Genomic DNA, 25,893 nt, shown 5'->3' with positions numbered 1-25,893 from the left:
TCCTGTAGATTCTTTAAGGCTTAGAAGAAATGTGACTTGAAATGCCATCCAGTCACCACTGATTCCTCATATGAGGAATAGTAATAAATCTAAACTTTTTCAGAAAGTAAGCTGCACTTTGTATGTGTTCATAGTCTTAGCTGTAAGAATTCAGCCTCAGAAATTCTATCTTAAGGAAATAATCCAAAATGTACACACAGATTTTTCAGTACAAAGATATAAAAGTCCTAGGCATGGCCATCAAAAACAACACTTTGTTTTCCTTTCACGCTCTATCTTCTTTCAGTAGGATTTAAGCTCCATCAGGGCAAGAATCACTTCTGGTCTCTTCAATCCTGTATCTCCAGTTTCTAAAACAGTGCTTAGCACATGGTAAATGTTCAATCGATATTTAATGAATGAACAAATGAATTTTCAAATGTGCAGAACGTAGCCCGTAAAAAAAAAGCAATTGTGTTGAGATATCACATGGGACTGACAGGAGGAGAGCACGAACATACTTCTGGGTGGGAAGAGTTACCCTGTAAAGAGGCCAAATCGCTGATAATCTATGAATTTACAGCACTTCCACTCAAAATTGACATTTTGTTTTGGAGCTTGAGAAATTCTTGTAAATTTCAGCTGGAAGAAAAGAACAAAATAGCCCTTTTCTTTTGAAGAAGAGGAATAGGAGAAGTTTTGTCCTGCCGAATGTACACACACACACACACACACACACACATACAGAGTCATAGCGGTGTCTGAGAAGATCACTTTCCCTGATGATGGAAAAGCTTCGACTCTGTAAGGTGCATAAACATGAAATGTCTTCTTCCACAGTTACTGTCACCTGCTCTGCTGAATCTTCCTTTTGCGCTGGTTAGCAGCCATTTTAAGCATGATGATTATTAAAACAATCTATTTTCAGTCCAGGCTGTTCGAAAGCTTAAATTGTAAACCCCCCCTCCCCCCTCCCTTCCACATAGACTTACCTTGTGGCCCAAGGGCCGCCAAGAGACAGAGAAAAGAGAGAGGTTTTCTCTCACATGCCCTCCCTCTCCTGCTACACTACTGAAATCCACACCGGGAAATCCGTAAGCTGTATTTTCTATGGAAATTTCAGCCCTCACTAAGGAAATGAGTAAACTTCCAATGAATCTATTGTACATCCAGGCCTAACAGCCACGGTCTCGGTGGCTCAGGACAGCAATTTCCTCTGTGAGTTAAAAAAAAAAAAGCAGATTGGGCCTTTTAGCACCTTTCTGAAGGTGTGGTGTGCAACATTAACTCCATTTTTAAAAATCCAAGTGTGAAGAGGATAAAAGGAATCACATTAAATTATAAGCATTTACCATCTTCTCTCCCACTTCTCCCAAAGGAGAGAGACATATTTTTTGTTAGGGCAATTCTAGATCCTCCTTTTTTTATATAGGAATCAGGGCCAAAAGCAAAGGATAACAGAAAAGGAAAGGAAAAGGAAAGAAAAAAAAAGGAAAAGAGCTGATCCAGAGAGGTCAATGTTAGTCACAGAGACGGGGCTGGGAGGTTGGAAGTTTTTGAGGTGCACGTAGTGGGGTTGAAACAAGAGATCTGAGACGACGACTGTGGACAGTGAAAGAGAAATTGGAAGGAAGTGATGTCGCAGGGAGGGGACTGTTAAAGGAGTTTCGCTGGTTTCCAAGAATGCAGCCACCCCTTGTGAAATTTCTGCTTCCATCGATTGTTTGAGACACACTATACTAAATATTTCCATGGTTTTTAGTTACTTTTAGTTGCTGGACTATTTGTTTTTGTGTGACTTTGTCTAGCACTGATCGCATAGAAGTTGGGGTACCCAGGCTACATCAATTCTTTCATCTCCCAAACATCCCATCTGTGTATTCTGGTCAAGAAGAATCGTTCCAATGCACTGATGCACTGCTATTGAGATAGTAAAACAATGATCTCTGAATGGATGCTCTGGTTATTTCCCCCAAATTTCCCTGAAACAAATATTTCATTGAAATTATTTCCATTCCAAACAGCCTGCAATTTATCCTCAGCAATCCGAGGTTCATGATCCAGCTTTCCTTTGCTAACTGTGCAACCAAACTGTGACTCTCGAAGGCAGGAAAAATGCATTCTTATCTTCTTACATTGTCGGGGTTTCAGCAATTGGCTTCCCAGGGCACCCAGGAAACACTCAGTACAAGTGGATACATGTGTAAGACTTCAGCCATTTCCAAGCAAGCTTTTAGTTGTACTCATAAAGTCCTGGAATAAGAAGTCCTTCTGGTATTATTACGAATCGATTCGTGAAAAACTTAATTACCTAAAACTTTGGCAGACATGGGGGAATCTCAGGTGGAGAGCTGCACTTCCCTCACAATTGGAACGCTGCCTTAAATAAGGATACATGTTTCAAGTGTGCTTTAATGCATGAAGAAACGAACAAGGGAACAGAAAGATATGGGAAGAGAGAAAGAAAATAATAAAAGAATTTAAGGCAATTCTTTAAGGGCAAAAATTTGTTACAATAACTCTCTGGTTGAAATAACTAATCAGTATGTCCTAGAAGCCTGTAAATACTGTTTTTTCCACGTTGGAACATCTCTAGATGTTTTGGGTAAACTGCTTAAACATAGGAAACAAGAAATACACAGACCTCCTCGTACTTGCACATCTCTCCTTTTATCACCATGGTTACTCTTATTTAAATTTATCAGCATTGATGGACACTTTGTAATGCACTTATATGGAAAAGGCTACACGTGTCTGTGCAGTGTGATGACTGACTGCTATTTTTTTCCTACGTGATCAAAGTGTCAACCGTTTTTCCCTTCTACCTTTGTCTTCTAAAAGGAAACACATCAAGTGCCTTCTGAAGGCTTCCTCTTCCATCCCAAAGGAGCTCCGCAGTAATGTTCTTTCATCATTAATTGCTGGGTGTTCTGAAATGTTTTCTCCCCTGAAGTCATAAGTCACAAGTTTCTGATGTTCTGTCTAATCTTTCTCTCTCTCTCAGCATTCTGATTCTCTGGAGACAAGTGTCATGGAAATGCTTTCAGATAGATCAAAATGCATGCATTCCTCAGTCTCCACTGACCCTGTTATTCAGAGTCAATATCTATAAAGTTGGCAGGTGCAGTATCCAAAACATGGCTTTTTCTTCTCCAAGTATTGTGATTACGGATGCTTTGGACTTTTCTAAGGTTATCCTTGAAAAAGTATTACCTGAATCTAGAGCTCGTAAGTCAACATCAGTGATAACAGGGAACATTTATTCAACACCACTGAGCACTTATTCTTCTAAAAGCTTTTTTGGTAAACAAAAAAAAAACTTTTACAATCCCCTCCACAGCTCTAGGAGGTCAGCTCTCCTACCACTCCTGCTTTATAAATGAGGAAAATGGGGCTCAGAGAGGAGAAATAATTTCCTAAGATTTCATATACAGTAAATAGCAGAGTAAGGGGTCACCATGTAGGTCTTTGCTTAAAGACAGCTCCATAAACCACAGAACACGCTGCCTCCCATGAGCAGGAAATGGCAGATACACAAGATTTTTAACCTGTATGTAACCTTCATGAGGCTAATGAAAATTATATACAAACATTTGTGTGTATATGTGCTTGTGGCTATGAGTGCGTTTTTCTGAGCAGAGATACCATTGCTTTCGTTCGGTTCTCAGAATGGTCCATGGCTCCATAAAAAACGGTTTAAGAACAGTACCATTGTCCCTTGAACAAGACAGGGGTTGCGGGCACCAACCCTCCAAGCAGTCAACAATCTACGTATGATTTATAGTTGGCCCTCTGTATACAGTGTTCCTTGGTCCCCATCCTCTGATTTAACCAACCACACATCGTGTAGTACTGTGGTATTTGCTACTGAAAAAAATCTGTGTATAAGCAGACCTGTGCAGTTTAAGGGTCAACTGTTTAGGGAAAAAAATCCTTGTCTTTGAGATCTAGCAACCCATGGTTTAAATCCTGGCTTAGTCACCCAGCAGAAAATTCAACTTTATTAAGTCATTAACCGCTTTAATTTTCCTGCATTATGTGGGGAATAACGATACTGACTACCTAAGATTATTATGAGAACCAAATACAATAACACACACCCAGCACCTAGAAGACTGTCTGGCATATACAGCAAGTAAGTACAGGTCCCTGATCCTTCTGGAATCCTGTAGGCAAACAGGATGTTCCCCATCAATCAAGACAAATAGCAACATCTTCACCTGCCTCATTTCCCAGGGTCTTGGTGATCTCTCCTAAATGTTTCCAGCCAGGAGCAGCAACTGTGAATGCGGCTCAGAGGCACAATTCTGCCTTCTGGTAGACCCAGTTCTCCCCTTTACACTCAAGATTTCTCCAGATCCAAGTGGGTCTTTTAGTCCTGGTAGACATTTCTCTCAGCAGAAGACCAATTAGGAAAGAAATCAGCAAAACAGAGAGAAAGGAAGGAAGGAAGGAAGGAAGGGAGGAAGGAGGGAAGGAAGGAAGGAAGGAAGGAAGGAAGGAAGGAAGGAAGGAAGGAAGGAAGGAAGGAAAAGAAAGACTTGTTTTTTAGAAATCTGTCTGTGATCACAAATGTCCCATCTCCAGGACTTACGCTGCCTTTTCCTGGAAGATAAATGCAAGGAAACAAGAGCAGCTGTGTTATAATCTTGGCGAGAATAAGGAAGCTGGAGTCAGGGAATCAGTGTCTACCTTGGTTGCAGATAACTATATGACCTTGGGCAAATCGTTTTCCCTGTTGGAGCCTCAGTTATCGTATCTGAAATCCCCTCCACTTTCAACACTCTGTGCCCATTTTTTTTTTTTTTAACATTCAAGATAAAAGACCATATTCTTTGTCCTGTGACTTGTGACACCTTTGTTGGTGAGTTTACCAGCAAGTGATTACTCTTCTAGCCATTTGATCTCGAGGGTACAGTCTCCTTACTGGGATGAGAGATACTGAAATTTCCCAGCCAACTGCTAAATCTTGTATTACGGTCTTCACACACCAGGTGACAATTGACGGGTATCAAGACAAAAGCTCAAAGCTGATTCATCACTCCCTCATGGTCCCTTGATGCCTGCAGGCATCTCCACCCTTGGTCACTCCTGGCTCTCAGGCCTCCTGGAGGACCCAGACATTATTGTCATGGGTCACCTTCCTCAGCTTGGGTTTGCTTTCTGTCTTCTCTTTGTCTTGGGCTAAAACATCCTTTCTTAGACTCCAATTTTACTCCTGTGTATCTAAGACTGCCCAGGGGACATCCATCCATTCTCAAAAATGACTTTTCTGAATTTCTTCTGTTGGAAGTTGGTGGAAACTTTACACATAACATGAATGTCTGAAGCAATTCTAAGCCACACAAATTTAAGGTTCTCTTTAAAATCTAATATTCTACATCCCAGGCGAGCCAGAGTCACATAACAACAGCGATCTTAGCTCAGACCCAAAAGGAGTCACTATTACCATGAATGACTTGATCAATATTATCTGAGCTATTTTTCCTTGGAAATGATAAGCCAACTTTTATTGCATTCCTAGTCTTCTCTTGCCTAAGTCTACGGAGACAGAAATTAAGTCACACAGTGGACTGTGATGGGTATGCAATAAACAGAAATAACAGACAATCCTCAAGGCATTTTCCTTTGTCTCAAAGGTGTTATCGCACTTTAAGCTTGAAAATGGGCAAATCTGATGAAAGGATTTAGTAATGACCAAACTCTGAAGTCACAGAAAACACACACACACACTCACACACACACAATGCTAAACCCAGAAGACTTCAAAGAAGTTGTTCATCAGCTACAACTTGCCCAACATATTCACACACACGCACACGCACCTAAACACATATATATGCACCTTTCTTTATTTTTCTACTCCAACCTTAGAAAAACTTCCATATCATGATGCTAAGTGACAGTCTAAATCAGGGCATCTTTTATTTGAGCAAGGATGCTGTAATATATATTGAATGAATACAGATACTGAAACCTGTAACCAGCCAATGGTATCCCTTAGACACCTACTGATTTGAAAATGCCACTACCAAAGTCCTCAATGTGGATGCTGGGTCTCAATTTGGGAGTGGCTCTGTGCCCTGGGTCTGCACCCAGCACGGTTGCTTTTCTCTTTGATTTAAACTCCTAGTCTGACTCTAGCGTATTGGAAAGGACAGATGCTAAAAGAAGAGAAAGTAGAGTTTGTGAACTTGGAGAGAGGAGTGAGAGGACCTCAGAAGGAGGCAGGATTTAGCAATAGAGTCCGTAAATTTTTAATGCACACCAGGAAGCCTGCTAGAAGCGTGGAACCCCAAGAGAGGAAACTCAGACCTCTCTGATGATTTGGAAAGACGCAACTAAGGAGAATAAGGATCAAACATAAGAATGACAGAAGCTAGAAGTGCAGGCTGTTGCCTCGGAGCTGATGTCACCATCAGAAACGGCCTGGGCGAACTGTGCACGTCCCTTACAGAAACTTCGTGCTCTCCTTCCTAGATGCAGAAAGACTAAGTATATTATTGCCAACTCTGACGCAACTGACCAGGGGTGGAGTCAACATTAAGATTTCCAAGACTTTTTGTGTTCTCTATCAGCCGTGTTTTCTATCAGGACCTTTCTATGAGGGTCCCTGAATGCTATCCTGAAAGTATTTTGATGTCAGTCAGGAGGCAACAGGGAGCCAGTAACATTTTTTGAGCAAGTAGACTGATACGTTATCATCTATGAGTCATCTCATTTCAACTAATTAATGGGGTTTGTTTTCATCCCATGAGAAGTGTACAGTGGTTAATCTTCTCAAATCCTTTTTAGAAAGAAGGAGAAAAATAAATGTATAAGGAATAAAATAAAGGTAAAAAAACCCATAAACACATAGAGTATATGTCCAGTAAAACCAAACCAAACCAAACCAGAGAACAGAAACCATGAGTCATACAAATCACAGCCAACCAGATTTCCAAGTAATTTTTTCCATACAAAAGTTCTTGATAAATGGCCAATAAATGTTAAATGGGATATTCTTTTGTAGTTAATTTCTCTTACTCTCTAGTTACACTCTTCTAAGTAATTTCACCATCCAATTTATAATTGTAGCATTTAGGGATGTATACATAATAATTTTTTTCTTATAGCAGGAGAACAGAGTACAAAGATCTTGTTTCAGACAGCCAAGTGATTTATAGTCAGACCTACTAGATAATTCTGAAAACATAATTCAGATCCCCTGAGCTTTCTGCTTTTTTTAAAGTTAACAGTTAGTATGGAAAGGAACATTAGATTTGATTGAAAAATAGCACACACATTATCAAAAAGTCACAGTCAATTGATTCTGCTAGGTACCAAAGTTTACATCTGTTTTTTTCTGCAGTGCTAATAATTCAGCATTCCATTAACACTACATTTTTTAAAATACCCTGTTTTTTGGGTTTCATCTTTCCTGCCTTTGTTGAAAACTCCCTCTCAGCCTACTGATTTCTGACAACCTGTTGGAAGGTAATGATAACACAGATTTTCCTCTGAGCCATATTATAACACTGCTTCCTGACAGCCCTGTCTTGGGCTAAACAAATTATTTGCACCCTGCCTGATTTGTTTCCATGTTTGTAATTCAACTACAATTTGTTCCTTCCCATGGCTAAATGAAAACATGGTCATCAGATGCAGTCCTTCCTGTTGGAGCATCATAAATAATACGTTTCTGGAGTGCAACATGTAAATATTTTATTAACCACGATATAGGTTTTAGGAAATGGCAGAATGAAAGTGGTAGAGAAAATATTTCCTATAGATTCATTTTCACAGTATTTAGAGGCCATTTCATGGCTTGGTGCATTCATTAGGCTCTTTAAGAAACAATTTATCATCTGAAGAAACACAGTAATGTAAAAATATGTGCTTCTGAATTCCTTGACATATCAGGTTTAAATTTTCTTCCTAGTTGAGTTGTGATGTAATATATCATCACGTATTCCCAGGCCTGATTTCAATTCATTCACTGCTTTTTTAAAATTTTATTTTATTTTATTTTGCTTTGTTTTTGTCTACATAGCATCCTTACCTCCTGGGCAAATGAAGAGACACTGTAGAATGATGAAGTTTATACTGAAGATAAATTCTTCTCACTTCTGCTGGGGCAGTCACCTGAAACTGTAAAAGAGAGAGAAAAAATAGGTGGAGATTTGGGAGAGAGGGGCTGGCAATGAAGAGCAATACTATAAACATAATTCTTCCTTTCTCCAAGTTAAAAGAATTTTGCTTAAAAATATATTCCCTCTGGCCTGAAAACCTATTTCCTATGTCCTGTAGTTTCTGTTCCGTAGGTGTCCTGAAAATAATTGGATATTTAAAGAACCTCAAAAAAATTGCCGATCACAGAACCAACTGCCTCTTGGTACTTTCCCTCTGAGACTCTTATTAATTTTTAATCAGCTCGCTGCTGTTTCGGGTCTTGAGGACTCCTGTAAGTAAAGGAAAATGCCATGTGGGTGGCAGAGGAGGAGAGGGTAAATAAATGTGGAGGGAAACGGGCTCTCCAGAACGCAGACAAAGGCCTTTGCGGCTTCAACCGAGGTGGCGTTAAAGCAGAATCCGAGGAGAAAACCACTCTGTCGGCTGGACCAAATGTGGGAACTAGGATCCCATCTCTCCAGCTGGACTAGCGCAGATCACATGCATCCCTTGGCCTTCATTCCATAGATGAGCGCCCCTTCTGGGCTTTCGCTCTAAGGACGGCTTAATGACCTGCATGTCTAGGAATCGTTCTTCTAATTTTTCTGCTTTTTCTAATAGATGCTTAAATCCTACCTTTGTCTCTAACCTCTCTCTTTCTTTCTCTCATTCTCTCTCCTCTTTCTCTCTCTCTCTTTCCTTTTGCCCTCCCTCCAGCGTTTTGGGGCTAATTCCACACACGATTTTCTGTTTGGGCCATTTGTAAGTCCAGTCTATGACAAAGAATTTGTTATAATTTCTATCATGATTAACAATAACCTCAAATAAAGTGGTTCAAACAGAGTAATAACTAAATACTTCCTCCTACCACCCAATGGATTTACTAATTTTCAAAGGGACAGTGGGTGTCTGACAACAAAATGATTGTGAAATGTTTTCAGAAGTCTAGAACTATTCAATCCGTTGTCCTAGAGGATTGTGGAAATATAAACAAATGTAATTATTTTCTAATTTTGTAAGCCAGAGTCTTCAAATATGGGGTGAGGAAATCAAATGGCTATTTTTGTGTCCAACGTTTAAATTCCTATCCTTTTCCTAAGCTAACTGCTGAGCCTATAAAGGCAAAATTCCATGGTCTGTTTTTCTATTAACCTAGCTTGTTAAAGCTTCCACCGCTTCGGGAAAATAATCACTACAACAACAAAAAGAAAACAAAACAGTGCCATTATAACCCTCAAAGCGGGGGAATAAAAATTACCCCTCATCCATGACTCAAACGGAAGAATTAGCTGTTTTGAATACAATTAAGGCTCCAGTTCATTGGCTTGTTTGCTCTCAGACCCATTTCCTGCTCTTTCCTTGCTCTGCATCACCAGAGGGCACATCCCTGAAAACTACAGAGGTCTCAGAAGAGCCTGTAGGAATCCCTGGAGGCTGACTGGCAAGAGGGCAACAAGGTGAACGGGGGTGGGGGGGGTACCCTCTCCTTGCTTTGGGCAGTGTCTCTAGAAGGGGCTGTGCTTTCTCTGTGGCTCCAGCACCTTCCCTCCCACCCCGCAATGCCTTCCTCCCTGGGCTCAGTTCCTGTCTGCCAGAGTCCCTGTGATTCTAGCTTCCAGTGTGTTGTCCCGAGTCCTGCTCTGGGAACCCAGCCCCCACCTGTTTTATCTCCAGCCCTCGAGATGGGAGTGGGCTCCTAGAATTCTTCATTTCATTTCTTCACCTTCCCTATTGTTCTTTTTATCTCTTCTAGCATCTTTGTTACTAATTCCCTGCATTCATGTTTCTCTGTTTAATTTATTTGGCATGGTTTTTATTTTCTTGGGTGGACCTTTATTGAATTGCTAAGTTAAATTCTTTTGTCTCTGCATGGAAGAAGGCAAAAACGTTTCCAAATTTTTCTGACTCTCTAGCCTTAGAAAAGATTGATCGCCCTTAATATACAGTGTAGCACTGAAAAACTGTAGCCACACAATTACGTACTCTGATATAAATAAATACATGGAACCCTAGGGGCACAGGACTAACGCTTTGCTTGTCTCCTTTCTCTAGAGTGTTTGGAGACAATCGTGAAAACAACCTTTTCACAGAGGCAGGGAGGGGTGGTTGGTAGGTAATAGAGAAGAAAGGACGAGTTTTGCTTGCGAGTTTGCAATGTTTCTGCGGATGATCAGAGTGCACCCTCAGGCCTTCTAAATGGTGAGCTCTTGTCCTACAGAGTTCAGCTCAGATACTCCAGTCTCAGACAGACACCACTAGTGGCTCACAAACATTTACTTTTGTCCCCTTCCTGGTGGTCCACACAGCTATCCTACGCTTCTCGACCTCCCGTGTTAGTGGGTGTAGCCATGTGCTCGGTTTTAGTCGTGGAACACAAGCAGAGTGCTATTACCATCTGGACAGGGCGAGTAGACATCTCTGGAGCTGGCTTGTCCACGCTCCCCCCTCCTTCTGCCCGCTGGCTAGGAGAAACGCTCGATGACCTGGGGAGCCAACCCTTAAAGGCGGCAGAGCTGCTGTCAGCCTGGATCTCCGACAGACTCCATGGTGGAGAGTCAATTTACTGACCCATTCACCCACTGACACCTGTCACATAAGCCAGAATCAACTTATTCTGAGCTATTGTACAGCAGGGGTCTCAAGAATTGTATGTTGAATTGAATAGACTGGAACTGGAGTCTTACCTAGTCTGTCTTCCCTTCCTTCGTGTACCTTCCTAGGATGAAAATCTTGTCCCTGACCCCTCAATCTTTTAAACCAGTGACTGCTACTTGCTGCCAAAACTATCACCCCAGCAGTCTACTCATCTACTTGAAGCTTTTATTAGAGACGTCTACATGTCAACCATCCGTCTTCTCCCCCTTTGCTACAGAACCATCTGACCTCCAAGCCCTATCCATCTCCATTATGACCCACACACTTCAGTTTCAGCATGGAAGGAATGCTTACAACATTCTGAGGGATAAAAAGTAAGTATGATGTTTTTATAAGCACATGGTAATATCTCCCTGAGTCCATACCCTGAGCTGTGTTATTTACTTAATTGAAAGTGATAAACCTGGGAACCTCTGATTTCTAAATTTAACCATGGTTAGTTATAATCCAGAATTAAACAAACTAACAACCTTGAAAAACCATGAGTCCCGTGATAAGAACAAAGGCCAATTCAATAAGATGCAGTTTTGATGGACATTCTGGCTCTACAAGAACAGGGACAAGCAGAATATGTCTTTATATTCTTTACTCAGCAAAGGTGAGAGTAGAAGCTGCATTTTGAACATCTATTCACCTCACTCGTACTTCGATGTTGGAATTGTACAGATTCCTGGTTTATTCCATTGCAAAGTAGCTTAATCATAAAATGTCAGGGCTTGAAGGTGTCTTTCAGATCATGTGGGCTAGTGGTGCCTCATATGTTGAGGGATGTGGACCATTCTCAAAGTTGTGGGCACACGGGCACGCACACACACACACACATTTTACATATAATTTCAGTGCTTCAAGTATTCCACAGAGGACAACCATCTCTCAACCATCCTTGGAAGCCCCTTAATGAAATCTTGTAATGCGCTAACAAATAAGGGTGGATACCAACTATGAGGTTTACTCCCTTACAACACTAAAATGCAATAATGACACATTCATTAATTTATCAATTTCTGCAAATTAAATTGCACCTTCTTCTAGCTCCTACACCGTGGGCTCATGGAAAAGTCCATCTCAACCTTCACTGCGCAGTCTGTTGCATCCATTCCCCGGGACTATGTAAAGGTCCTAAGGTTTCACACAGTGCAGACCATCACTGGAGTTTACACTGTTGATGGCTGATGTGTTTGTTCCCAGGCTGAGGCCACAAAGCTCCTGTCGCTAAGCATGGGCAGGCAGTCTTCCCTTGTGGCTCTAGAAGCTTTCACTCCAAGTATTCTGTCACATCAGCATCCTCGAGCCACTCCAACAAAGGTATTTTATACCTCCAGGGGAAAGGGAGGATGGTCACCATGCATGAGGATGGGGACAGTATTACTGATTAATCTTTGAAGCCACTAAATTCCAATTCCATTGCCAGTTCCAGGGAAGAAACTAAATGTTTCTCAATTCCTATAGGTTTTATGTCCTCTGCTCCACCTTCTGAGAGAATTCAGCATAATTTTTTTTTTCGACTGCTTTTTGTAGGACAGGAAGGCAGTGTACCTGACGAGTTGAGTTCCTGAGCTCTGGAGCCAGACTGGCTGAGTTCAAGTTCCAGCGTTAATGCTTACTAACTATGAATGCGTTGGTTTCCGAGGGCTGCCATGACAAATGACCACAAACTTGGTGACTTACCACAACTGAAATTTATTATCTCATGGTTTTGGAGGCTAGAAGTAGAAAGTCAAGATGTCACGAGGACTGATTCTTTTGGAGGCTCTGAGGGAGAATCGTTTTCCTGTCTCTCTTCTAGTTTCTAGTATTTGCCAGTAATCTTCAACTTTTGCGGACATGGAAGTGTGTCCCTCCAGTCTCTGCCTCCATCTTTCTCTTCCTTTTTCTTCTTTTACAAGGACACTTGTTACTCAATTTAGTCATTTGATTTAATCCAGGATGATCTCATCTAAAGATTTTAAACTTAACTACATTTGCAAAGACCATTTTTCCCAATAAAATCACATTTCACAGACTCTGGGTAGACATACCTTTTGAAGGACCTCCATTCAATTCACTACTATAAAGTTAAGAATTTTTTAAACTGCATCATGTTCTCTCTGGTCCACTGTATAATAAGGAATGATAATAATACTAACAGTAAACTCCTCCATAAGTTTATTGAGGATAAAATGAACTTACACATATAAAGCACTTAAAGACTTCCTGGTAAATAATAAACATTCTTTGCTAAACAGTATTTGCTATAACGGAGAGTTAACATCTGAATAGCTCAATTTTTGCTCTTGGGTCAATTCAAAGTCCCATTAACATAACCCAAGACAAGAGAGCACAAAACCTAATAAGCCCTTGTTTATGAAGATGAGAGAAATATGCATTCTGGACAACACAAATCACTGCTGTATTTCTGTAGTGATTTTGCCTTGGTACTGAAAGATAGTTCGAGTGGTGGAAATGTCAACAGTCTAGCAAGTTGCCTTTTATTTAGCCCAAAGAATGTAACAGTTTCCAGTGACAGGACACTGGGAATGAAAGGGAATCTATTGAAAAAAAAAAATCAGAACCAAACTAGGTTTTAAAATAGGGAAATTAATATAGGGAATTGGCAAATCAGTGAGGACTGAAAAGGCAAAAAATGAAACACTGAGGTAACACAGACATCGTCACTGCAGGAAAACAGTTATCACTCCCAGCTAAGGGAGCAAAGGGAAGCAGCTGGGGCCACAGGGACTTAGAAGTTTAGAGAAGGGGCCCCGTGGAGTTAGGAACCAAAGCCCTAAGGAGGGGTACTGCTCAGATGGTGCTGGTGTCTCTGGAGATTGAATAAAGACTGCGGAACTGGGGTTAGACCTGGAGGAAGGGGCTTTGTCCCTCTCTTGCTTTCTGGTCAGTGGATGATGACCCTGGCTCTGAGAGTGTGGCAAAACCTGGAAACTGGTCCCAACTTCTGCTACTAAACCCAACTTTCATTGCGTGGATGAAGAACCATTGCTGGGGTGACAGCAAACAAGAAAGAGCAAGAATCTTCATCCTTCTCTAGTCTTGCAGGCTCCTTCAAGTACGCTCTATGGGCAAAAACAACAGGCAGCCAACTGGTGAATAAATATGTTTACAAAATATTTGCTCCTCCCATCTTCCTGTAAATTATCTTTCTCTCCTTTGATGTCCCAGACCTCTTCCTCTTCCCCTTAGCTCAGAATGGCATATAAGCCTCAATTAACTGAATGCTTGTCAGTCTCCTATTCTTATAGAACCCAATACACATGCAATTAAATGTGGTCTTCCCCATCCTCTGTTAATTTGACTATTAGCCCAGCCAGAGAATAAAGAATGGGGGAAGTGTTTCCTTCCCCACAAGAAGACTCCCAGCTGCAGTGTCCCAAAGCTAAAAACAGAGAGTGCTTGGGGCCATGAGGCCATAGTTCAATAGTCAGCATTTAATAACTATGTGGCAATATTTTATATATATTTTTTCTATTAATCTTCACAATGGTATTTTATATAAAGTAATTATATATTATAATTATATATTATATTCCTATATATAATATATCATGTAATAATATAATAAATCTTTGATTGCATTAAAAAAAAAAGTTGGGAAAATTAAGCCCCCGGCACCAAAAAGCTAGTAAGTGGCCAGGCCAGGATTTTAACCAAGGTCTGTCTGACTTTAATCCATAGTATTTTTTTTTTTTTATCTGAGCTACAATCTGGATATCAGAGCTAAAATCCAAAATGTTTTTAATAATCTGGAATCTAAAAAACATACATTATACCAAGCATACATGCAACATTTTGCAGCTGAACTAAAAAAAAAAAAAAAAAAAATATATATATATATATATATATAGCACAATGATCAGAGAAAGAATATATGTGCCGACATAGCACAGAAAAGGATGAATGTGTTCTAGCCTAGCGCAATCACAATGTTAATAAACAATGTGGCACAGCTATCAAAAAATAAATGTAGCCATTTTCTGCAGTGTCCAGAATAAGCAGGGTGATAACGCATCTTTAGTCTGCAATGGTCAGGTCACAGTTGGAATTTTTCAATTCCATTTGGATTATTACATCATCAGAGTGAAGGGGTTCAAAATGAGCCCTCCCTAAAATGTACCACATTGCCATGTGGATTACTTTGAGCTGAAGCTCAATCACAGCTCAAAAGACTCAGGAACAATTCTTACCTCCCTCTTAACTCCTAAAGAATTTAGATAGAGGGCCTGGTCCAGAAGTAAGGACAAAGAACATGGGCTAGGTGTGCTAAGCTGGGGAAACTCAGCAGGGCCTGGAGATCAAAGTCTTCTTGGTGTCCCATTGTCTCTGTATGCCATGGCAAACATATGTTTACCAAATATTCGCTCCTCCCATCTTCCTGTGAATTATCTTTCTCTCCTTTGACGTCCCAGACCTCTGTCCTCTTCCCCTTAGCTCAGAATGGCATATAAGCCTCAATTAACTGAATGCTTGTCAGTCTCCTATTCTTATAGAACCCAATACACATGCAGTTAAATGTAGTCTTCCCCATCCTATGTTAATTTGACTATTAGCCCAGCCAAAGAATCAAGAATGGGAGAATTGTTTCCTTCCTTGCAAGAGGAACTTCAAAAAACTGAACTTACTGAGGCCAAGACTGACCATCATGATGAAGGGATGGAAAAGTCTTGCCACCATCCTGATTTCCACCCAACTCATCTCACTGCACAACTAGAGTCACTGCCTCCTGAACCGCCCCCCCCCCGCCTCAGCGTGGCCTCCCCAGCATTACCCACCTTGCAGCACAACGATCATCCCAAAATGCAAACATGTTCATGTCCCACCCAGCTACAGTGCATCCCAAAGCCTTTGGAATGACATTAAAATCACCTAAAAAGGCTTCAGAAGTCCTCAGATTCTCATATGCATTTACTTCTTCAGACACACACACACGCACGCACACGCACATGCACACGCACACTCACACACCCTAGAACCGGATGGTGCTGATGCTTGCCCCCAACCTGTGGGCATTCTTCTCCCTTTTCTGGCTCACTTTCCTGCCTCTGCCTTTCACAGCCCTTGACTGCTAATTCCTACTCATTCTGCCGGGGGTCAGCTCAGCCTTCACTTTATCTTGAGAGACTCCCCAGACAGCCCTTGCTCCAGATTTCAGAGTGCTGGCCCTCCTTTGTGGTCTATAGCTCCCCCGAGCTTCCCCTATCTGAGCACATATCACACTCCGCTGTTTACTTGGCTCCTTTACCAAGTAAAAAGTTATAGGAGACCAAGGGCTTAAGTTTTGCCTTTCCACTATTTTACCTCCACTACCAAATACAGTGCTCAGTGGATAATTGTGCCTTGAAAGGATTCATTCTTGAGTAAAAGATAAAGGAATTTGAACAGAATAAGGTATTTGCAGATGGGAGTGTGAAAGCCATTTCCAGAGTATAAAGCAGTATACACAAATTTTTCCATTTAGACCAGAAAGCAGGATTAGGACCAATGGGTGGAAATGAAATGAAAGTAGAGTTTCATTCAATACAAAAAAGAATGTCAAACAATTAGAACAATCTGAAAACGTGGCATGCTGGCTTCAGAAATGGGGAATTGTCTGTCACTTAAAATATTCAAGTTGAAAGGCAGGTCCATGAAAGGCTAATAGGATACATTTTAAATACCAAATAGATACATTGGCAGAGTTTTCCAAAGTGTCGTATTGAGAAAGAGTCTGAGACTCCATGTGGGACAAAGAGGAAAAAATATATATACAATTATTAGCATCTGTCAAAGCTTTCTTAGGACTGAATGGAATATGCAGTCATGGTCTCTACCTGTCCTTCCACATCCCTGCTTCTGAGCTCTCCACCACATACACACACACACACACACACACACACACACACACACACATGGAGTTACAAAATGAGAGTCTTAGTAGGGGGACTATAATTTCTTCAGTGAAATAGCCTCTCACTGGCTACACTGTCCAAAACTCCCATATTCTGAGTTAATAGAAGAATTTAATGTTCATTGTTAATTCTTTTTTTTAAGTTACTTTTAACATTTTTTATTGATTTATAATCATTTTACAATATTGTGTCAAACTCCAGTGTAGAGCACAATTTTTCAGTTGTACATGAATATATATAGTCATTATCACATTTTTTTCTCTGTGAGCTACCATAAGATCTTGTATATATTTCCCTGTGCTATACAGTATAATCTTGTTTATCTATTCTACATTTTGAAATCCCAGTCTATCCCTTCCCACCCTCCACCCCCTTGGCAACCACAAGTTTGTATTCTATTATTCTATGTCTATGAGTCTATTTCTGTTTTGTATTTATGCTTTTCTTTTTTTTTTAGATTCCACATATGAGTGATCTCATATGGTATTTTTCTTTCTCTTTCTGGCTTACTTCACTTAGAATGGCATTCTCCAGGAGCATCCATGTTGCTGCAAATGGTGTTACGTTGTCGATTTTTATGGCTGAATAGTATTCCATTGTATAAATATACCACATCTTCTTTATCCAGTCATCTATTGATGGACATTTAGGCTGCTTCCATGTCTTGGCTATTGTAAATAGTGCTTCTCACTGTTATTTCTTTTAACTGGAAAGTGAATAGTTTCATAATAGTTGGCATGCCCTGATTCATTACTGGTTTTGACTTTACACAGCAAAAAAAGAGAAGTAGGTGTATGACTGTAGACAAAAAAGATGTGCTAGGAAGTCATGGATTCAAAGAACACCCAGGGACTTACACCTGGGGAGCAGCACCCAATAGGTTTAGTGGATTTTGCTAAACACTGGGCTTACTGAGAAAACCGGAAGACAGGTCTCCACGCATGATAATTAAAAATTCCATGATTCTTAGGAAAAGATAATCAAAGTTCACATCATCCTGGCTAAGGCTCCACCTCTCCCCTCGTACTGAAGAACCACTCTGGGTCTCTGCATTTTGCACATTAACTAAAGATCCTGAAGTAGTTAAAGAGAAGCTAGTTTATCAACTGTGATGTTATTTTCCTTTTAGCGCGAGCTTCTCTTACCACATTAACCTTTGGTGCATCGTTGCTGTCTTTTCTGCCCTGAAGTCAGAAGGCCTGGTTGACGCAAGGACAGTGAACTGTGAAATGCCCCAGTGGGTGATATACTGGCCCAGGCAGTTAGACCCTTCAGAAGGAAAAATACATAGAGTCCTTTCTTGCTTGTCAGGAGCATTAAATACACAAACATAGGTAACAGCACATAGACTTGATACCGACTAAACATTAAACAAAGGCTAGTTGCTATTACAGTCATACCTTGAACTCCCAACCAAGGATACTGAGAAGATTAATAGTGACAACCGTGGGTTCTGTTCTTAAAGAAAAATATTCATGTGCAGAGAAATTCTTGTCAAAACTCCGTAAGTTGTCTAGTTAAAACTTCTTCTGCTGGCTGAGTTTACAACAAAGAAATAAACGAAAAGCAAGGCCAGCAAAGTTTAATAGAATTTCCCAACACCACAGAGCTAATTAATGTAAAAAGTAGTATTCAAACTCAAGTCTTCTGCATCCTAATTGAGATTTCTTTTCTCCTGGATCACAAACCCTTTGGTAGTTCTTTTGGTTTGCTATTTTTTATTAATACTGTTCCTGAATGAGGAACATCCCCAACCAATCCAATTATTGTGGCCCTGTAATTTTTTCTAAACCTGAGTCAGATTTTCTTAAGATTTTGTATGCTACCTTCTCAAGCTTTCTTCTAATGCCACTCCGTCCTATATCGTGGCAACCTACAAGGGGCACCAGAGAGAAACTCTTGGCTTCTATTCTTTTTCTTAACAATGCTTATCTAATTTCTGAAGACCCACAGCACTGCTACAAACTTTCAGGCATCGCGTTCTGGCACTGCAAGTTTCAGGGTCCCAAGTTACTTAATTTGTACGTAACAGAGAAGCGAGGTGCCTTATACTGTAAACCAGTGCACTGCAGAACAATGTTTTCCAAATTTGAGAAAATGGACTATTGGGGATCCTTGATTTTATTTTTTTCTCTCCATAGCAGTATGGTTTTATATCCATATAGCATAACTGCTGTGTTCATAGAGTTGTTGTGATTGGTGTAGGGAGGGGAATCCCAGGCCAGGGTCATTACTTCCTCGAGATTATTGGAGAAGCAGCCTCAAAGCCAAAGGGACAGTAAATAGGAGCTGAGCAGTGATGCTCAGTGAATCCCCGCGTGGGTTAAATCTGGATGGAATTCAAAGCAGATTAAACTTCGTAATTCTCCTATTCCTTCCTGCCAACTCCCACCTCATTACCTGGAGTGGTCCTGATTTTGAAAGAGTGGGGAGATAATCACCAGTGTCTAAATGAGATGGAGACAGGTTTGGACCTGCAGTGTCTTAAAGCTCAGGGCCACGATACTCAAGAGTCTCTATTCCATGCTGAGCTGCGCAGATGCTTCACAGAAGTCCTTACACTCTCAACTTTGACAAATACTGAAATAAACATTAAAGATGGCAGTGAGGGTGTAAGTGGGATCAACAGCAGAGCTATATTAAAGAAATCAGTTAGGACATTAGAAGAAAAAAATAAAACATCATGAAAGAAAGAATTATTTAAAGTTACATCATTTTGAGTAAATAATAGCATAGTCCTCTCTTAGACACACACATGTATCTACAAATGATTCAAAAGATTTCTTGCCTATCAACCTGGCTCACTCCTACTCTTTCCTCTTTAAAAAAAAAAATTAATTAGGATCAGTGTTGGCTTTTGCAGCATCAGGCCTTGGAAACCTTATCTATTCATATTCTTAAAACGTTAGCAAAAGCAACAATACTTGTAATTTCACAAGTGACAACAATGTGCCAGGCACTACCTAAGTCCTTTAAAATATCTCTAACTTGGCGATAACCAGGTAGGTATAATTGTCTCATATTTCAGGTAAGGCAATAAAATCTCAGAGAGGGTAAGTAACTTGCCCAAAGTCACACAGCTAGCAGGTGGTAGAGAATCAGGACTCTTTTTGATATCAAAGTCCTTGCTCTTACAGTTACAGGAATTAAAGCTGAGGATAAATTATTCCTCACTGCTCACTCTGTTCTCCCAACTCCAAGGGTGGTCATCATTATTATAATCTTGGAGCTGCTTCAAAGACACGGTGGCTTTGCAGATTCAACTACCGGATGAGAAAAGCAAACAAAGTGAGTGTTCATTTTCAGCCTTTATGTGGGTCTTTTCATCTTCAAAGTCCTTTGTGAATATTAAACAATTAATCCCCCTTGGAAGCTCTCCACATTGGGAGAAGTGAACATTTCCATTAATGTTGACGGGTATCTGTTGCTGTTGGTGAAGTCCCGCCTTTCAGATTGTGCTTCTAGAGCCTGAAAGCCTTTTCTGTATATATGAAGCACGTTTTAATTCACATGGCTCTCCTCTCTCCCAGGTGGATGAGGGAGTTGCTGAAGTGTCTAAACACCGTGCTTTTTAAGCACCTTTAAGGAGTTAAAAAGCTGTGTGGGTTCTTCCTCCTGACCCCACACACTCACACACGCAGTTTTTATGATAAATCAGAAAAACTGATGGCGTATGTGTGCATACTGCTGAGTCCTTGTGTGTCATTCCAGAGAAAATGGCACACAGGGGAGACTCCTCTGTTGTGGCTGAAGTCACAGCTGAGCTGCACAGTTGTCTCTGTGGTGCACCTGGTTAGCACATCGGGTTGCTAACAGAAAGGTTGGTGGTTCAAACTCACCCAGGGATAATTTGGTCTTCTTTTCAGGAACATGTGAGGCGTCCGTTTCGGGAATCTGTTAATTAACTCTTTTGTGAAGCACTGCTGCAGTGTTCTCTAAACTGGTCTGCTAACTCCCACCCCCATGTACCTGTTAAAACCACAAGTTCCAGGACCCTGAGATTCTGATCCTGTTGTTCTGGAAAGGTGCCTGGGAATTTGCACTTTAAAAATATATCCTCTGCCCCCCACCCCAGGAAATTATTATTATCATTCAAGTTTGCACAGAATTTGTGTAGAAGATAAAATAATTGGCTCTGGAGTTGGAATCTCTGCTTCCTCACTTATCGACCCTGACCAGTTCCCTGACCCCTGTCTCAAGGGGCCAGCAGGGACCGCGGCATACATCCCACTGTAATTATCAACTAAATGTTGGCATCTGACATTTTAATTTTAATTTTTAAAAACTGCATGTTTTTTGTCTGTCTCTTCTAACTCACTCCCACCCCTACCGCCCCATGCCCTCTGTGGTGGTCTCATGCTGCTGTCGGTTTGGCTATGCTGGAGCTGGATTTCTTTCAAGTCCCTTTCTTTACGGAACCAGGTTAGGGCTGGCCATCAGAACATTTTGCATGAGGTTTGAGATTTGGGAGTGAAGCAGCTGTCATTGTTCTCCAAAGGCCATTGTTGGTTAGCGATGCTGAGGGACAGATGCAGAGATGGCAGCAGGTTCCAGTTTGTCCTCACTTTTCCTCACCCCACGTGCAGGGCCCCTTCCTGACCTCCAGCCCTGCTGACCAAAAACGACCACAAGCTCACCACCAGATACGGCTCTGCGAACTGACAGGGGCGGAGCCATGAGGAGCCAATAGGAGTCCATAGACACCTGCATCACTCTGGAAACCGGACTTGCCCTTGGATGGTGAATGAACCGGAGCCAGGCTAACTCCTAATGGCATTAGCTCCAAAGAACGTAAATTCTGTGACATCTGACCTACACTGTCTTATTTGTCCCTATTTCCTCAGTACCTAGAATTCGATCTGGTATGCAGGAAGCATTTGATTAGTGTTAGCTGAGCGACTGATGAAAATAATAGCTTCCTTATGGATAAATGGGGGTAATGATGCTTCTCTCATTGAGTTGGCTGAAGACACATGAAATAACGTACAAAGAGCTCAGCACTGCTGCTGGCGTGTAACAAGCTCTGGTACATGGCTGTTGCTGTTTTTGATTTTGTTGTTAGGGCTTTGAAAATATCAAATCTGCCACAATGAGCCAAAAAAAAAAGTTATAAATGCATGATTCAATCTGTCTCAAGAGTAAGTCATCTCCCAATTAACTAGGGATTAGTCCTGCCTTGGCCCTAGAATCCTAATGGTATCCCAGAGAATTAGAGAGCAGGAGAGGAGGCTGAGGATTTCGATGTTCAAAAGATGAGGACACAGGAACCTGAGCAGTGAAGAGATTTGTGAGAAGAAAAGGTAAAACTACTAACATGTTTTATTAAAGCAATCCAAAGGTCCTTCTGTGAACTTATGTAAAACAAAAGTTTTAAAACACCGTATAACTATATATAGACATAAATGTGTATGTATATATATTCACATGGTATATTTTCACATGGTAATAAATGTATATGGCAATAGTGTCCTGTTTTCCTATGGGGAGGGCAATGATACATCCAGGATACCTGGGGCAGTGCAGTTTTTGCTTGTGCCCTGGTTTAATTATTAACAGTACCCACTTTACTCCCAAAAGTGTCCTGGCTTGTTCAATAAATTCTATAGTTTTCCTATGCAGAGGGACAAGTTTGTTCTCTACTTCCTGTCTACACATTTGGAATGAAGTAGGCTCCAGAGATAGACACGTGAGTTGGACCTGGCCAACCAGAACATCACATGCACTTGGCAACAGTGGCCACTATGGGGAGGGGTTCACGGTGTGATAAGAACAACAAATCTAAGGCTGGGACTGCCAAGCGAGGAGCTGGCCCTCTTCTCCCCAGGACTGGCCAGCAGTGAAGGTGCTCTGTACCCGGAGCTGCCTCGGGCTTCTCCAGGGAGCCTGAGCGTGAAATCAGCATGAAAGAAAATGCACCTGGGAGATGGGAGAAACTGAATCCTAATCACTTATGATGAGTCCTTGATCAAGGCCTCCCCAAAGCTAGACTAACTCTGGGTGTTTTCTGCTTAAATTTGATGAGATAAGTTTTCTGGCACTTGACATTCAAAGCATCATAATGAAAATACTGACTGAAGAACAAAAATGAAACAAAAGGGGTAGGCACCTTGTGCCATGGTCCTAGTCCCCAACCAACAACGTTTCTGGGTCACAGTTGTTACTCTGGTAAGTTAGAGGGGCAGGTATGTCCCTGCAGAGCCTCACCTCCCATTCTACCCTCATAATGGAACTCCGTTACCACTGGACTTTGCAATCCTGACCACGCCTTTCATTCACTCAATACACATAAACTGAACACATTATGACCCCAAAATCTTATACTCTATTTGAGGAAAGGACTTAAAAAAGTAAATGATAACTGCTAAACACAGAATGGAATGCCAGGCTTTAGGAAAGCTGATTGTAGGGACCATCTCTGACGATTTAGTGTGAAGGTGAGCAGGGAGACCTCGGAGATGAAAAGAGATCAAAATAAACTTTTATGGGATTGGCAGGAATTTACTATTTAGTCAAGAAATTATGTGGAATCCCCAAAAGAGAGAAGACAGCAAAATTATAGAGACGATAGCTATTTGGGGAAATGCAAATATTTGATAGAGCGTGAAGTACACCAGAGAAGCTTGGAAGAATGATCTAGAAAGAGAACGCTGGGAGTTCTGGTATATTACCCTGAAATTCTTGGACTTCGGTACCGTGGCAATGGGGGTCCGTGGAAAGGAATCCAGATGATGCTTCTGTTGGGCCATTTTGATAAAACTGCTTTTTCTTCACTTGACTAGTCTTTTAAGAAACAGCACACAGACCTGCATCATCTTCATTACTGACATTCCCCAGTAAAACCCGTACCATTCCTAGGAAAAGGCACTGCCCAGGAGAGCTGGAGTCGGGCCAAGCACATTGTGCATCATTCAGAGCTGCTCTCTTCTGTCTGAAGCCTTTGGCTACTTTGTAGACAGCAGCCAGTGCCTTTATTTTATTTCACTCCTTCCTCCTGTCCCTGATCAATTTTTTATTTTGCTTTGCACTGATCTTTCCTTAATCTCTCATGCCACATCCCTCCTTTTTGTTTTATAGTTCCAATGATCAGACTTGCATTTTAGGAAGACTGTTCAATGGACGACAGTTTTGAACAGGAGAAAAGGGAAGGCAATGAAAGGAGATAAGAAAGTGTTGCCAAAATGCAGGGGAGAGATGAGGAGGGTACGGGGTGGGTGGGAGGGGTGATAAAGAGAAGAGAATGATTCAGAGTGATAACCATCACACACGTGGAATGGGATGACTGCAGCTGGGGCCTGGGTACCACAAATCAGTTAGCATATGTTCCGAGAGAAACTTCAGCATGTGGAGGCTGACACTACATTCGGAATTGAATTTCCAGGCTCAGTAAATTTACAATATGCTTCTTCAATCCATCCCCACCCCCTTGCTCCTCAGCTCAGTGAAATAGCTAAATAATTAAATCCTTAAATGCTCCTCGGATATGCTTTGTTGTTGAAACACATCTGCCACATGCACGTTGGAGGAGCCCTTCCCAGCAGACGCTCCTGGCCTCTGGCTTGTTTATCTATGGAAATGAATATCTTAAACCTCCTCCCCTGCTAAGCTTAATAAAAAGGAATTCTTTCCACACTCATCTTCTTCACGATGCCCCTTGTGGTCTTTATCAAGCCATTAAGGACATATGCTGTGCAGCTAATTACTTTTTTCCCCTCCTCCTGCAGTGCATTCATCCGAGGGAAGGCAGTCTTCAGCTCAGGACCTCGTACAGGGGAACCAATCTGTACCCGGCATGCTCTCCCAAAGAAAACAGTCTGCATAGTTGGATGAAAAGACACTAGAAGTCAAGTCTCTAAAGAAATCGTGGCCTCTCTCATGAACCCTAGTAGAGGGCGGGCTCTTCACTGAGCAATTCCTTAATGGAGTTCAGTTAAGATGTTGCCCGCCGATAAACTAGGAGATGGAGAAAACAATGAAGTGAGCCAGCAGAATTGATGATGAACCAGAAAGTATACCTTCATCCAATTTGGGGAAGATTGGGAGCTGCAGAGAACAGTAGATGGGATTTAGTATGCTCTCTGTAAAGATCATGAACATAAGGGAAGACTTAATGAACATCTCGGAGACATTAATGATCTCCAAATTTATTGAAACCCCGTAGTGTAAGAGTCCCTAGGGACCTCTTAGACGAGGCCTTTGCTTTCTGTCTATGTGTGGAGACGGTCAAGCTTATACTGGCTCAATAAAAAGACATAATGAGTTATCTTTGAAATACAGATGAGGGAGGAAGAAAAAGGAAATTTTAATTAAAGTCAAATGGTATAGTTTAGCAGCAGGAGAAGCCTTAGGGGCTATTCTAAAATTATTTGCATGTGTCATGATATCAAAACAGGGAAAAATACATATATACATATTTTTTTTCTTTTCCTCTAAGGTGAAATACGCATTTGACTCATGAACCCGATTTTATTTAACATTTTAATTTCACTAAGTTCCCAGAACCTGGGCTTTTGATCATGACTAAATTTCCTTATTAGCATTTGGCTTATATTTTATAGATCAGTGTCCTGTTACTAAGAGAAGTATTGTATTGTAACATGAAGCTAGTCTACTCTTTGTTCCTGTGGGAAGAAACCTTTCTTCTTGTCTAGATGTTTATAGAATGTTTTTCTTCAACCTTGAAATTCATGTTTCTGCCAGGATGTGTCAATACATATGACTCTTTGATTTTGCTTAGCGTACACTGAACTCTGTCCATTTGCAGCCTCAGGTCATTGGCTCAGAGAAGATCTCGTCTCTTAAATACTCCAGGGCAGCTTTTATCAATTTCCTCTTCAGGTATGCCAATTATCCAAACACCGGCAGGCAATACTCTCTTTCCTAGTCTTGTGTGACCACCTTCTCTCTTGCCTCCTCTATTTTCATATCTTTGTTTTCTCAGGTCTTCCTCCCCCATCTTGATTTGATTTTCCATGTTCTTATCTTTTCTGCCTCCATCTGCCTTCAATATGGTCTGTAATTCTGCTAATATAATTTTGGTATTTTTGTCTTTTTTTTTTTTCAGCTCACCCAACTTTGTTTTCATCCCATTCTGCTGCTCTTTTATTTCAGCCTACTTTTCCTTTGTGACTTCCTGCTTCTATTTAATAGATATTTCTCTTTCTCTTGGTGTAGTTCATTGAATATTTAACTTTAAAATTTTCTTTTGGATTACAATATGTCATTTTTT

Source organism: Camelus ferus, chromosome 25 (genome assembly GCF_009834535.1).
Source record: "Camelus ferus isolate YT-003-E chromosome 25, BCGSAC_Cfer_1.0, whole genome shotgun sequence".
Lineage (NCBI taxonomy): Eukaryota > Metazoa > Chordata > Mammalia > Artiodactyla > Camelidae > Camelus > Camelus ferus.
The sequence above is the reverse complement of the archived record's forward strand: the minus strand, read 5'-3'. Positions refer to the sequence as shown.